Source organism: Triticum dicoccoides, chromosome 4A (genome assembly GCF_002162155.2).
Source record: "Triticum dicoccoides isolate Atlit2015 ecotype Zavitan chromosome 4A, WEW_v2.0, whole genome shotgun sequence".
Taxonomy (NCBI): domain Eukaryota; kingdom Viridiplantae; phylum Streptophyta; class Magnoliopsida; order Poales; family Poaceae; genus Triticum; species Triticum dicoccoides.
This window is the reverse complement of record NC_041386.1, coordinates 195,882,156-195,897,026: the sequence shown is the minus strand read 5'-3', so window position 1 is coordinate 195,897,026 and position 14,871 is coordinate 195,882,156.

The following is a 14,871-nucleotide window of genomic DNA, read 5'->3' as shown; positions in this document are numbered from 1 at the left end:
AAATTTCGGGGAAGACCTAGTTTTATAGGTAGGAGGAGCTAGGAGGCTCCAAATTGAGCACGGTTTTCGGCCACGCGATCATGATCGAACGCTCTAGATGATGGAAGGGTTTTTGGTGGGTTTTGGGCCAAATTGGAAGGGTGTTGGGCTGCAACACTCACGAGGCCTTTTCGGTCCCTCGGTTAACCGTTGGAGTATCAAACAAAATCCAAATGGCACGAAATTTGACAGGCGGTCTACCGGTAGTAAACCAAGGCCGCTTGGAAAGTCTTGGTCCAATCCGGAAATGTTTAACCCCCACACACGAAAAGAGGTAGAAAGGACCACCGGAGGAGATAGGAGCGCCGGAATGCAAAACAGACAACGGGGGAAATGCTCGGATGCATGAGACGAACCCGTATGCAAATGCAATGCACATGATGACATGATATGAGATGCATGACAAAGAACAACAACACATGGAGACAAAAACCCGACACCGAGGAAAATAAAATAACTTAGGCCGGAAACGGCAAGAGTTGGGATACAGATAAGGTAAATTACATCCGGGGTGTTACAGGTTCCGCCAAGGTTCCGCCTCGTGGCTGCGGAGTTTCGTCTCGTGAGCTTGCTTATTATTTTTTTCTCGACGAAATACTCCTTATAGCCAAAGATGGGCATCAGAGGCCACCAGGGGGCCCACGAGGCAGGGGGCGCGCCTAGGGGGCTACGGCGGGCCCCCCACCCTCATGGACGATGGGTGGCCCCCCTCTGGTAATTCTTTCGCCCAATATTTTTTATATATTCTGAAAATAATTCCCGTGGAGTTTCAGGACTTTTGGAGATGTGCAGAATAGGTCTCTAATATTTGCTCCTTTTCCAGCCCATAATTCCAGTTGCCGGCATTCCCCCTCTTCATGTAAGCCTTGTAAAATAAGAGAGAAAAGGCATAAGTATTGTGACATAATGTGTAATAACAACCCATAATGCAATAAATATCTATATAAAAGCATGATGCAAAATGGACGTATCAACTCCCCCAAGCTTAGACCTCGCTTGTCCTCAAGCGAAAGCCGAAATCGAAAAATATGTCCACATGTTTAGAGATAGAGGTGTCGATAAAATAAAATACAGACATGAGGGCATCATGATCATTATTATAATAGCAACATATACATATATTGTCATATGATCTCTTATGCTAAAGTAACAATTCAATCACATAATCAAGTATGAATCAGAAACTTCATTGAAAACTAACAAACTATAATCTCAGTCATTGAAGCAATTGCAATTTATCATAACATAGGAAATAGTCAATATAAGAGCTTCTCAACAAGTCCACATACTCAACCATCATTTAGTCTTTCACTATTGCTAACACTCATGCGATTATGGTTATGAAGTTTTAATCGGACACACAGAAAGATAGGGGCTTATAGTTTTGCCTCCCAACTTTTTACCTCAAGGGTAATGTCAACAATAATAGTTCATGAAAACTCACATCCAATTAGCTATATGTACCTGGATCTTTCCAACACATTGTGCTTGCCAAAGGATAAAATGTAAAAAGGAAAGGTGAAGATCACCGTGACTCTTGCATGAAGTATAAGACAAGAATAAAAGATAGGCCGTTCGCAGAGGGAAGTAGATGTTGTCATGTGCTTTTATGGTTGGATGCACAAAATCTTAATGCGAAAGAACATCACTTTATATTGCCACTTGTGATATGGACCTTTATTATGTAGTCCGTCGCTTTTATTTCTTCCACATCACAAGATCATATAAAGCTTATTTTCTCCTCACTAATAAATCATACATATTTAGAGAGCAATTTTTTATTTCTTGCAACGATGACAACTTACTTGAAGGATCTTACTCAATCCATAGGTAGATATGGTGGACTCTCATGGCAAAACTGGGTTTAAGGATATTTGGAAGCACAAGTAGTATCTCTACTTGGTGCAAAGAAATTGTCTAGAAAGAGAGGGAAAGGCAAGCTCAACATGTTGGATGATCCATGACAATATAATTTATCTTAGATGCAAGGAAACATAACCCATTACGTTATCTTCCTTGTCCAACATCAACTCTTTAGCGTGTCATATTTTAATGAGTGCTCACAATCATAAAAGATGTCCAAGATAGTATATATATATATGTGAAAACCTCTCTTTCTTTATTACTTACTATTAATTGCAACGATGACCAAAATTATGTTTGTCAACTCTCAACAACTTTTATGCATCATACTCTTTATATTTGAAGTCATTACTCTCCATAAGATCCATATGATCTCTTTATTTCTTTTTATTCTTTCTCTTTTATTTTATTCCCTCAAGATCATAGCAAAATAATGAAGCCCTTGACTCAACACTAATCTTTATTATATATGGCTCACGGACTCGATTACATAGAAGGATAATAAAGCAAAACTAAAAACTGGATCATGCTAAAACTTTATTCTACTAGATCAAGATATTACAAAAAGGATCGAACTAAGAAAAACGATAAAGATAAAGGTGTGATGGTGATATGATACCGGGGCACTCCCCCAAGCTTGGCAGTTGCTAAGGGGAGTGCCCATACCAAATGCGCAGTTCTTCTTTGTTAGTGAAGAAGGTCTCAGTGATGATGGGTAGTCGCACATCAAGCGTAGGAGGTCCTCTAGTTTGCAGATAATGCCCTTGAGTGCGATGATATGCTCCTTCAACAAAATATTTTCACTTCTGTGATACTTGTTTTGATTGCGAGCTAACTCAATCATCTTGAAAGCTTCAATCTCCTATGCGGTAAAGAGATTGTGGTGAGGTTGAAGGATGTCTTCTTCTCCTACTGCTGGAACTTGATCCCCCATGGCCTTCTTGATCCCATCATCCTTGTTGATCTCTCTAGGATCTTCTCTCTTTAGCTCTATCTTCATTAGCCAAGCATTGTTGCCCTCATTGTTGGAGGAGGAGGGAGACGACATGATGCCTGGCCTTGACAACCCTGGCAGAAAACAGCTTGAAACAAAAACAGGAGATATTTGCGTGATACAGTGGTCAAAGCCTTCGGGAGATTATATAGTGAATTTTTACCGACCAAAAGAAGTATCGTGCAAGAAAACGGAGTCCAGAGAGCACACGAGGTGCCCACGAGGTAGGGGGCGCGTCCAGGGGGTAGGGCGCGCCATCCACCCTCGTTTCCTTCCCGGACTGCTTCTTATTTTCCTATTTTATTAAATATTCCAAAACAGAGAAAAATTGCCATTAGAACTGTTTTGGAGTCGGTTTACTTACCGTAACATGTACCTATTCCTTTTCGGTGTCTAAAACGTTCTGGAAAGTGTCCCTTCTGTATTCCTCCGGGGTTATAGTTTCAATAACATTAGTTTCAACATTTATGGGATTACCTGAGATATAATGTTTGATTCTTTGACCGTTCACCACCCTCAGATTTGTGCCTTCGAAGTTGTTGATTTTTATGGCACCTAAACTATAGACCTCCTCCATGATGTAAGGACCTTCCCATTTAGAGAGGAGTTTCCCTACAAAAAATCTTAAACGAGAGTTGTATAGCAATACATAATCACCTACATTAAACTCACGTTTTTGTATCCTTTTATCATACCATCTTTTAACTTTTTCTTTAAACAGTTTAGCATTCTCATAAGCTTGGGTTCTCCATTCATCAAGTGAGCTAATGTCAAAAAGCCTCTTCTCACCAGCAAGTTTGAATTCATAATTAAGCTCTTTAATGGCCCAATATGCCTTATGTTCTTGTTCAAGAGGTAAGTGACAAGCTTTACCATAAACCATTTTATACGGAGACATACCCATAGGATTCTTGTATGTAGTTCTATAAGCCCATAATGCATCATCAAGTTTCTTGGACCAATTCTTTCTAGATCTATTAACAGTCTTTTGCAAAATTAATTTAAGCTCTCTATTACTCAATTCTACTTGACTACTAGACCGTGGATGATATGGAGATGCAATTCTATGATTAACATCATACTTAGCAAGCATTTTACGAAAAGCACCATGAATAAAATGTGAACCACCATCAGTCATTAGATATCTAGGGACTCCAAACCTTGGAAAAATAACTTCTTTAAGCATCTTAATAGAGGTGTTATGATCAGCACTACTAGTTGGAATAGCATCTACCCACTTAGTAACATAATCAACAGCCACTAAAATATGAGTATACCCATTAGAGGAAGGAAACGGTCCCATATAATCAAAGCCCCAAACATCGAATGGTTCTATAACAATTGAATAATTCATAGGCTTTCTTGACATCTACAAATATTACCAATTCTTTAACATTCATCACAAGACAAAACAAACTTACGGGCATCCTTGAAGAGAGTAGGCCAATAAAAACCGGATTGCGATACCTTATGTGCAGTTCTATCTCCAACATGGTATCCTCCATAAGCCTTGGAGTTACACTTGCGTAGGATCTGTTCACATTCATGCTTAGGTACACAACGTCTAATAACACCATCCACTCCTTCTTTATAAAGATGTGGGTCATCCCAGAAGTAATGTCTTAAATCATAAAAGAACTTTTTCTTTTGCTGGTATGTGAAACTAGGTGGTAAAAACTTAGCAACAATATAATTAGCATAATCAGCATACCATGGAGCAGTACGAGAAGCATTTATCACAGCTAATTGTTCATCAGGAAAGCTATCATCAATAGGTAGTGGGTCATCAAGAACATTCCCTAACCTAGAGAAGTTGTCTGCAACGGGGTTCTCAGCTCCCTTTCTATCAATAATATGAAAATCAAATTCTTGAAGCATGAGAACCCATCTAATAAGTCTAGGTTTAGCATCTTTCTTTACCATAAGATATTTAATAGCAGCATGATCAGTGTGAATAGTTACTTTAAAATCAACAATATAAGGTCTGAACTTATCACAAGCAAATACAACTGCTAAAAATTCTTTTTCAGTAGTAGCATAATTTCTTTGAGCACTTTCTAGAGTTTTACTAGCATATTGGATATCATTTAATTTCTTATCAACTCTTTGTCCTAGAACAGCCCCTACAGCAGCATCACACATGATTTCAAATGGTAAATTCCAATCGGGAGGCTGGACAATAGGTGCAAAAATCAAAGGTTTCTTAAGTATTTTAAATGCTTCTACACAATCATCACCAAAGACAAAAGGAACATCTTTTTGTAAAAGATTAGTTAGAGGCCGAGAAATTTTAGAAAAGTACTTAATGAACCTCCTATAAAAACCGGATGACCAAGGAAACTTCTTACACCTTTAATGTCCTTAGGACACGACATCTTTTGAATAGCATCAACTTTAGCTTTATCAACTTCAATACCTCTTTCAAAAAATTTATGCCCCAAGACAATACCTTCATTAACCATAAAGTGGCACTTCTCCCAATTCAAGACAAGATTAGTTTCTTCACATCTCTGTAACACTCGATCAAGGTTGCTTAAGAAATCATCAAAAGAAGTTCTATAAACGGAAAATCATCCATGAAAACCTCAACAATCTTTTCACAAAAGTCAGAGAATATAGCAGTCATATATCTTTGAAAGGTAGCAGTTGCATTACATAAACCAAAAGGCATACGTCTATAAGCAAAGGTACCGAAAGGGCAAGTAAAAGTTGTCTTTTCTTGATCCTCTTTTGACACAGGTATTTCAGAGAAACCAGAATAACCATCTAGAAAGCAAAAATGTGTATGCTTGGATAACCTTTCTAGCATTTGATCAATAAAAAGGTAAAGGGTAATGATCCTTTTAGTAGCTTTATTTAATTTGCAGAAATCAATTACCATTCTATAACCTGTAACAATTCTTTGTGGGATCAACTCATCTTTATCATTAGGAAGAACAGTAATACCTCCCTTCTTAGGGACACAATGGACAAGACTTACCCACTAACTATCAGCAACGGGATACAACTATACCTGCCTCCAGAAGCTTTTGTATTTCTTTTCTTACCACTTCTTTCATCTCAGGATTTAATCGTTGTTGATGATAAACAACCAGTTTAGCATATTTCTCCAGTTTTATTTTGTGCTGTCATAGAGTGGGACTAATGCCCTTAAGATCATCAAGAGTATATCCAATAGCAGCATGGTGCTTCTTCAGAGTTTTCAATAATTTCTTTTCTTCATGCTCTGAAAGGTTAGCACTAACAATAACATGATATATCTCTTTCTCATCAAGATAAGCATATTTAAGAGTATCAGGTAATGGTTTAAGCTCAAACACAGGATCACCCTTAGGTGGAGGAGGATCCCCTAAGATTTCAACAGGCAAGTTGTGTTTCAATATAGGTGCCTGTTTAAAGAATACTTCATCTATTTCCCTTCTTTCATTCATAAACATATCATTTTCATGGTCTAGCAAATATTGCCCTAAAGGATCATTAGGAGGCACGACGATAGAAGCAAGACCAATAATTTCATTCTTACTAGGCAATTCTTTATCATGGGGTTGTCTACAAAACTTAGAAAAATTAAATTCATGAGACATAACCCCTAAACCAACAGAAACAATATCTTTATTGTTGTCTATCTTAGCATTAACAGTATTCAAGAAGGGTCTACCAAATATAATGGGACAAAAGTTATCTTCTAGGGAACCAAGAACAAGAAAATTCATAGGGTATTTAAATTTCCCACGCAAGACTTCAACATATCTTACAATCCCAACTGCTGAAATAGTATCTCTATTGGCAATCTTAATTGTAACATCAATCTCTTCTTTCTCGGCAGGTGCAATATCATGCATAATTTCTTTGTATAAGGAATGAGGTATTGCACTTGCACTAGCACCCATATCACATAAGCCATGATAGCAATGATCTCCTATTTTAACAGAAATAACAGGCATGCCTACGACAGGTCTATGTTTATTTTTAGTATCAGGTCTAGAAATTCTAGCAGCTTCATCACAGAAGTAAATAACATGTCCATCAATATTATCGGCCAAGAGATCTTTAACAATAGCCACACTAGGTTCAAATTTAATTTTCTTAGGAGGTTTGGGTGTCTTAATATTACTTTTGTTGACCACAGTTGAAGCTTTAGCATGATCCTTTATTCTAACATGGAAAGGTGGTTTCTCAATATAACCAGTAGGAACAACAGGATCATTATAAGTGATAGTCTTTTCTTGAACTTCAATAGGTTCAACTACTTTTACTTCAATGGGAGGATTATACTTAATCCACTTCTCCTTAGGGAGATCAACATGAGTAGCAAAGGATTCACAGAAAGAAGCTACTATCTCAGAGTCAAGTCCATATTTAGTCCTAAATTCACAAAAAAGCATCGGTGTCGATAAAAGATTTAACACAATCAAACTTAGGCATTATACCTGACTCCTTACCTTCTTCTAGGTCCCAATCTTCGGAGTTGCGTTTAATTCTTTCCAATAAATCCCATTTGAATTCAATAGTCTTCACCATAAAAGATCTAGTACAAGAAGTATCGAGCATGGAGCGATTACTGAGAGAAAGCCGAGCATAAATTTTTTGAATAATCATTTCTTTTGAGAGCTCATGATTGGTGCATGAATATAACATTGACTTATGCCTCCCCCAATCTTGAGCGATGCTTTCTCCTTCGCGAGGCCAAACATTATATATATAATTACGATCACGATGAACCAGATGCATCGGATAAAACTTCTGATGAAATTCCAATTTTAATCGGTTGTAGTTCCATGATCCCATATCATCACATAGCCTAAACCATGTCAATGCCTCTCCCTTCAAAGATAAAGGGAATACCTTCTTCTTGATAACATCCTCGGGCATACCTGCAAGCTTAAATAATCCACAAACTTCATCCACATAGATTAGGTGCAAATCGGGATGTAATGTTCCATCACCTATGAAAGGATTAGCTAGCAGTTTCTCTATCATACCCAAAGGAATTTCAAATTAAACATTTTCAGTAGGTATAGTTGGTTGAGGAGAAACTCTTTGCACTATTGGTCGGGGTGAAGATACCCCGACCAAGTGTTGGGGATCGTAGCAGAAATTCAAAATTTTCTACGCATCACCAAGATCAATCTATGGAGTAATCTAGAAATGAAGGGAAGAGAGTGCATCTACATACCCTTGTAGATCGCTAAGAGGAAGCGTTCAAGTGAACGGGGTTGATGGAGTCATAATCATCGTGATCCAAATCACCGATGATCCTAGCACTGAACGGACGGCACCTCCACGTTCAACGCATGTACGGAACGGAGACGTCTCCCACGCCTTGATCCAGCAAGGAGGAGGGAGAGGTTGAGGAAGAGAGTCCAATAGTAGCATGACGGCGTGGTGGTGATGGAGTGGCAGTTCTTCGGCAGGGCTTCGCCAAGCTCACGCGGAGGAGGAGAGGTATTGGAGGGGAGGGGTTGCGCCAGGTTCACGGGTGCGGCTACCCTCTCTCTCCCTCACTATATATAGGGGGAAGGGAGGAGGGGGAGGCGCCCTAGGGTTCCCTAGGGGAGGGGCAGCGGCCACAGGGGAAACCCTAGATGGGTTTGGGTGCCCCCACCCCCTAGGAAACTTGCCCCCCAAGCCGGGAGGGGCGGCTGCCCTAGGGGTGGCGCCCCCACCTCTCCTGGTTACGTGAGATGGGGTGGGAGGGGCACTCAGCCCCTTAGTGGGCTGATATGCCCTCTCCCCTTGGCCCATAAGGCCCCCCAACGCTTGCCGGGGCCTCTGAAACCCCTTTCGGACACGCTGGTCATCACCTGGTACCCCCCGGAACAATTCCGGACTCCAATACCCTTTGTCCAATATACCGATCTTCACCTCCGGCCCATTCTGGAGCTCCTGGTCATGTCCGGGATCTCATCCGGGACTCCGAACAACCTTCGGTAACCACATACTATTTCCCATAACAACTTTAGCGTCACTGAACCTTAAGTGTGTAGACCCTACGGGTTCGGGAACCATGCAGACATGATTGAGACAACTCTCCGGCCAATAACCAACAGTGGGATCTGGATACCCATGTTGGCTCCCACATGTTCCACGATGATCTCATCGGATGAACCACGATGTCGAGGTTCAATCAATCCCATATACAATTCCCTTTGTCCAGCGGTATTGTACTTGCCCGAGATTCGACCGTCGGTATCCCGATACCTTGTTCAATCTCGTTACTGGCAAGTCTCTTTACTCGTTCCGTAACACATCATCCCGTGATCAACTCCTTGGTCACATTGTGCACATTATGATGATGTCCTACCGAGTGGGCCAGAGATACCTCTCCATTTACACGGAGTGACAAATCCCAGTCTCGATTCATGCCAACCCAACAGACACTTTCGGAGATACCTGTAGTGTACCTTTATAGCCACCCAGTTACGTTGTGACGTCTGGCACATCCAAAGCACTCCTACGGTATGCGGGAGTTGCACAATCATATGGTCTAAGGAAATGATACTTGACATTAGAAAAGCTTTAGCAAACGAACTGCACGATCTTGTGCTAGGCTTAGGATTGGGTCTTGTCCATCACATCATTCTCCTAATGATGTGATCCCGTTATCAACCACATCCAATGTCCATGGTCAGGAAACCGTAACCATCTATTGATCAACAAGCTAGTCAACTAGAGGCTTACTAGGGACATGGTGTTGTCTATGTATCCACACATGTATCTGAGTTTCCTATCAATACAATTCTAGCATGGATAATAAACGATTATCATGAACAATGAAATATAATATAATAATAACTAATTTATTATTGCCTCTAGGGCATATTTCCAACAGTCTCCCACTTGCACTAGAGTCAAGAATCTAGTTCACATCGCCATGTGATTAACACTCATAGGTCACATCGCAATGTGACCAACATCCAAAGAGTTTACTAGAGTCAATAACCTAGATCACATCACTATGTGATTAACACTCAATGACTTCTGGGTTTGATCATGTTATGCTTGTGAGAGAGGTTGTAGTCAACGAGTCTTGCCATATTCAGATCCCTATGTATTTCGCAAAACTTTATGTCATATCATAGATGCTGCTATCACGTTCCACTTGGAGCTATTCCAAATTGTTGCTCCATTATATGTATCCGGTATCTCTACTCAAAGCTATCCGGATAGGTGTTAAGCTTGCATCGACGTACGTAACTCTTTAAGTCGAACTCTTTATCACCTCCATAACCGAGAAACATTTCCTTATTCCTCTGAGGATAATTTTGACCGCTATCTCGCGATCCAGTCCTAGATCACCTTTGTACCCTGTTGCCAAACATGTGGCAAGGCACACATCAGGTGTTGTACTCAGCATGGCATACCGTATAGGGCCTATGACAAGACCATAGGGGACGACCTTCGTCCTTCCTCTTTCTTATGCCATGGTCAATCTTTGAGTCTTACTCAACTTCACACCTTACAACTCAGGTAAGAACCCCTTCTTTGACTGATCTATTTTGAACTCTTTCAAAAACATGTCAAGGTGTGCGTTCTTTGAAAGTATCATCAGGCGTCTTGATATATCTCTATAGATCTTGATGCCCAATATGTAAGCAGCTTTATCCAGGTCTTCATTTGAAAAACACTCTTCAAACAACCGTTTATGCTTTCCAGAAATTCTACATTATTTTGGATCTACAATATGTCATCCACATATACTTATCAGAAATGTTGTAGTGCTCCCACTCACTTTCTTGTAAATACAAGTTTCTAGCAAACATTGTATGAACCTAAAATTTTTGATCACTCCATCAAAGCATATATTCTGACTCCGAGATGCTTGTTCTAGTCCATAGAAGGATCGCTGGAGCCAACATACCTTTTAGCATCCTTAGGATCGACAAAACCTTTTATTGTATCACATACAACTTTTTCTTATGAAAACTGGTAAGAAAATCTGTTTTTGCATCCATCTGTCAGATTTCATAATTGAAAAATACAACTAATGCTAACATGATTCTGACGGACTTAAGCATCGCTACAGGTGAGAAATTCTGATCGTAGTCAACTCCTTGAACTTGTGAAAAGACTCTTTCCCACAAGTCGAGCTTCATAGACGGTAACATTACCGCCCACGTCCATCTTCTTCTTAAAGATCCATTTATCAGAATGGCTTGCCGATCATCGGGCAAGTCCACCAAAGTCCATACTTTGTTCTGATACATGGATCCTATCTCGGATTTCATGGCTTCTAACCATTTGTCGGAAAACGGGCCCACCATCGCTTCTCCATAGCTCGTAGGTTCATTGTTGTCTAACAACATGATATCTAAGACAGGATTACCGTACCACTCAGGAGTAGTACATATCCTTGTCAACCCCGAGGTTCGATAGCAACTTGATTCGAAGCTTCATGATCACTATCATTAACTTCCTATTCAACAGACGTAGGCGCCACAGAAAACATCTTTCTGTGTTGCATCACTCTCTGGTTGAAGTAAAGGTTCGACAACCTCATCAAGTTCTATCTTCCTCCCACTCATTCTTTCGAGAGAAACTCCTTCTGGAGAAAGGACCCGTTCTTAGCGACAAACAATTTTCCCTCGGATATGAGATAGAAGGTATACCCAACTGTCACCCTTGGGTATCCTATGAAGATGTGTTTGTCCGCTTTGGGTTCGAGCTTCTCCGGCTGAAGCCCTGAGCATCGCATCCCCAAACATTAAGAAACGACAACTTTGGTTTCTTGCCAAACCAATGTTCATATGACGTCATCTCAACGGACTTAGATGGTGTCCTATCTAAAGTGAATGCAGCTGTCTCTAACGCATAACCTCAAAATGAAAACGGTAGATTGGTAAGAGACATCATAGATCGCACCATATCTCATAGGGTTCGATTATGACGTCCGGACACACCATTACCTTGTGGTGTTCCAGGTGGCTTCAACTATGAAACAATTCCACAATGTCTTAAGTGATTGCCAAACTCATAACTCAGAAAATCCCCTTTTGATCAGATTGTAGGAACATGATCTTATTGTTATGATGATTCTTAACTTCACTCTGAAATCGCTTGAACTTTTCAAACGTTTCAGACTTGTGCTTCATTAAGTAGATATACCTATATCTACCTAAATCGTCAGTGAAGATGAGAAAATAGCAATATCCACCGCACGCTTCAATTCTCACTGGATCACACGCATTAGTATGCATGATTTCCAACAAGCCACTTGCCGTTTCATTGTACCTGAAAACGGGGTCTTAGTCATCCTGCCCATGAGGCATGGCTTGCATGTGTCAAGTGATTCAAAATCAAGTGACTCCAAACATCCATCGACATGGAGTTTCTTCATGCATCTTACGCCAATATGACCTAAGCCGCAGTGCCACGAGAAAGTGGTAGTATCATTATTAACTCTACATCTTTTGGCGTGAACGTGTGTATTACCACGACCGAGATTCAACGAACCATTCACATAGGGTGCATGACCATGAAAGGTACCATTCATGTAAATAGAATAACCATTATTCTCTAACTTAAATGAATGACCGTATTGCAATGAACATGATCTAATCATATTCATGCTCAACGTAGACACCTGATAACATTTATCTAGGTTCAATACTAATCCCGAAGGCAGATGGAGCGTGCGATGGTGATCTCATCAATTTTGGAAACACTTCCAACACACATCGTCACCTCGCCCTTAGCCAGTCTCCATTTAGTCCGTAGCTTTTGCTTCAAGTCACCAATAATAGTAACTGAACCAGTATCCAATACCCAGGTGCTACCAGGAGTACTAGTGAGGTACACATTAATAACACGTATGTACTTTGTTGAAGTTGCCAGCCTTCTTATCTACCATACATTTGGGGTAATTCCGCTACTAGTGACTGTTCCCCTTACAATAGAAGCACTTAGTCTCGGGTTTGGGTTCAACCTTGGGTTCCTTCACAGGAGCGGCAACTGGTTTGCCATCCATGAAGTTTCCCTTCTAGCCCTTGCCCTTCTTGAAACCAGTGGTCTTGTTAAACCATCAACACTTGATGCTCCTTCTTGATTTCTACCTTTTGCGGTCTTAAGCACCGCGAATAGCTCCGGGATCAACTCCATCCCTTGCATATCATAGTTCATCCCGAAGATCTAGTAGCTTAGTGATAGTGGATAGAGAACTCTATCAATCACTATCTTATATGGAAGTTTAACTCCCACTTGATTTAAGTGATTGTAGCACCCAGACATTCTGAGCACATGCTCACTAGCTGAGCTATTCTCCTCCATCTTGTTGGCAAAAGAACTTGTCAGAGGTCTCACACCTCTCAACACGGGCATGAGCCTGAAATCCCAATTTCAGCTCTTGGAACATCTCATATGTTCTATCGCGTTCAAAATGTCATTGGAATCCCGATTCTAAGCCGTAAAGTATGGTGCACTAAACTATCAAGTAGTCATCAGAATGTGTCTGTCAGGTGTTCACAACATCCACAGACGATGTTGTAGGGGTTTGCACATTGATCGGTGCATCAAAGACGTAAGCCTTCTGTGTAGCAGTGAGGACACTCCTCGGACTACGGACCCATTCCACATCATTGCTTACAATATCTTTCAACTTAATCTTTCTCTAGGAACGTATTGAAACAGGGAGCTACAATGTGGGCTATTTATCTACAACATATTTGCAAAAACAATTTAGACTATGTTCATGATAATTGAGTTCATCAAATCAAATTATTTAATGAACTCCCACTCAGATAGACATCCCTCTAGTCATCTAAGTGAAACATGATCCGAATCGACTAGGCCGTGTCCGATCATCACGTGAGATGGACTAGTCATCAACGGGGAACATCTCATGTTGATCGTATCTTCTATACGAGTCATGTTCGACCTTTCGGTCTTCCGTGTTCCAAGGCCATGTCTGTACATGCTAGGCTCGTCAAGTCAACCTAAGTGTTTCGCATGTGTCCAGAGGCCATGTCTGTACATGCTAGGCTCGTCAACACCCGTTGTATTCGAACATTAGAATCTATCACACCCGATCATCACGTGGTGCTTCGAAACAACGAACCTTCGCAACGGTGCACAGTTAGGAGGAACACTTTTTCTTGGAATTTTAGGGAGGGATCATCTTATTTAAGCTACCGTCATCCTAAGCAAGTAAGATGTAAAACATGATAAACATCACATGCAATCAAATAGTGACATGATATGGCCAATATCATTTTGCTCCTTTTGATCTCCACCTTCGGGGCTCCATGATCATTGTTGTCACCGGCATGACACCATGATCTCCATCATCATCATCTCCATCATCGTGTCTTCTTGAAGTTGTCTCATCATCTATTACTTCTACTACTATGGCTAACGCTTTAGCAATAAAGTAAATTAATTACATGACGTTTATGTTGACACACAGGTCATAAATAAATTAAGACAACTCCTATGGCTCCTGCCAGTTGTCATACTCATCGACATGCAAGTCGTGATTCCTATTACAAGAACCTGATCAATCTCATACATCACATATATCATTCATCACATCCTTTTGGCCATATCATATCACAAGGCATATGCTGCAAAAACAAGTTAGACGTCCTCTAATTGTTGTTGCAAGTTTTTACGTGGCTGCTATAGGTTTCTAGCAAGAACGTTTCTTACCTACGCCAAAACCACAACGTGATATGCCAATTTCTATTTACCCTTCATAAGGACCTTTTTCATCGAATCCGATCTGACTAAAGTGGGAGAGAAAGACACTCGCTAGCCACCTTATGCAACTAGTGCATGTCAGTCGGTGGAACCAGTCTCACGTAAGAGTACGTGTAAGGTCGGTCCGGGCCGCTTCATCCCACGATGCCGCCAAATCAAGATAAGACTAGTAACGGCAAGTAAATTCACAAAATCGACGCCCACAACTGCTTTGTGTTCTACTCGTGCATAGAAACTACGCATAGACCTAGCTCATGATGTCACTTTGGGGATCGTAGCAG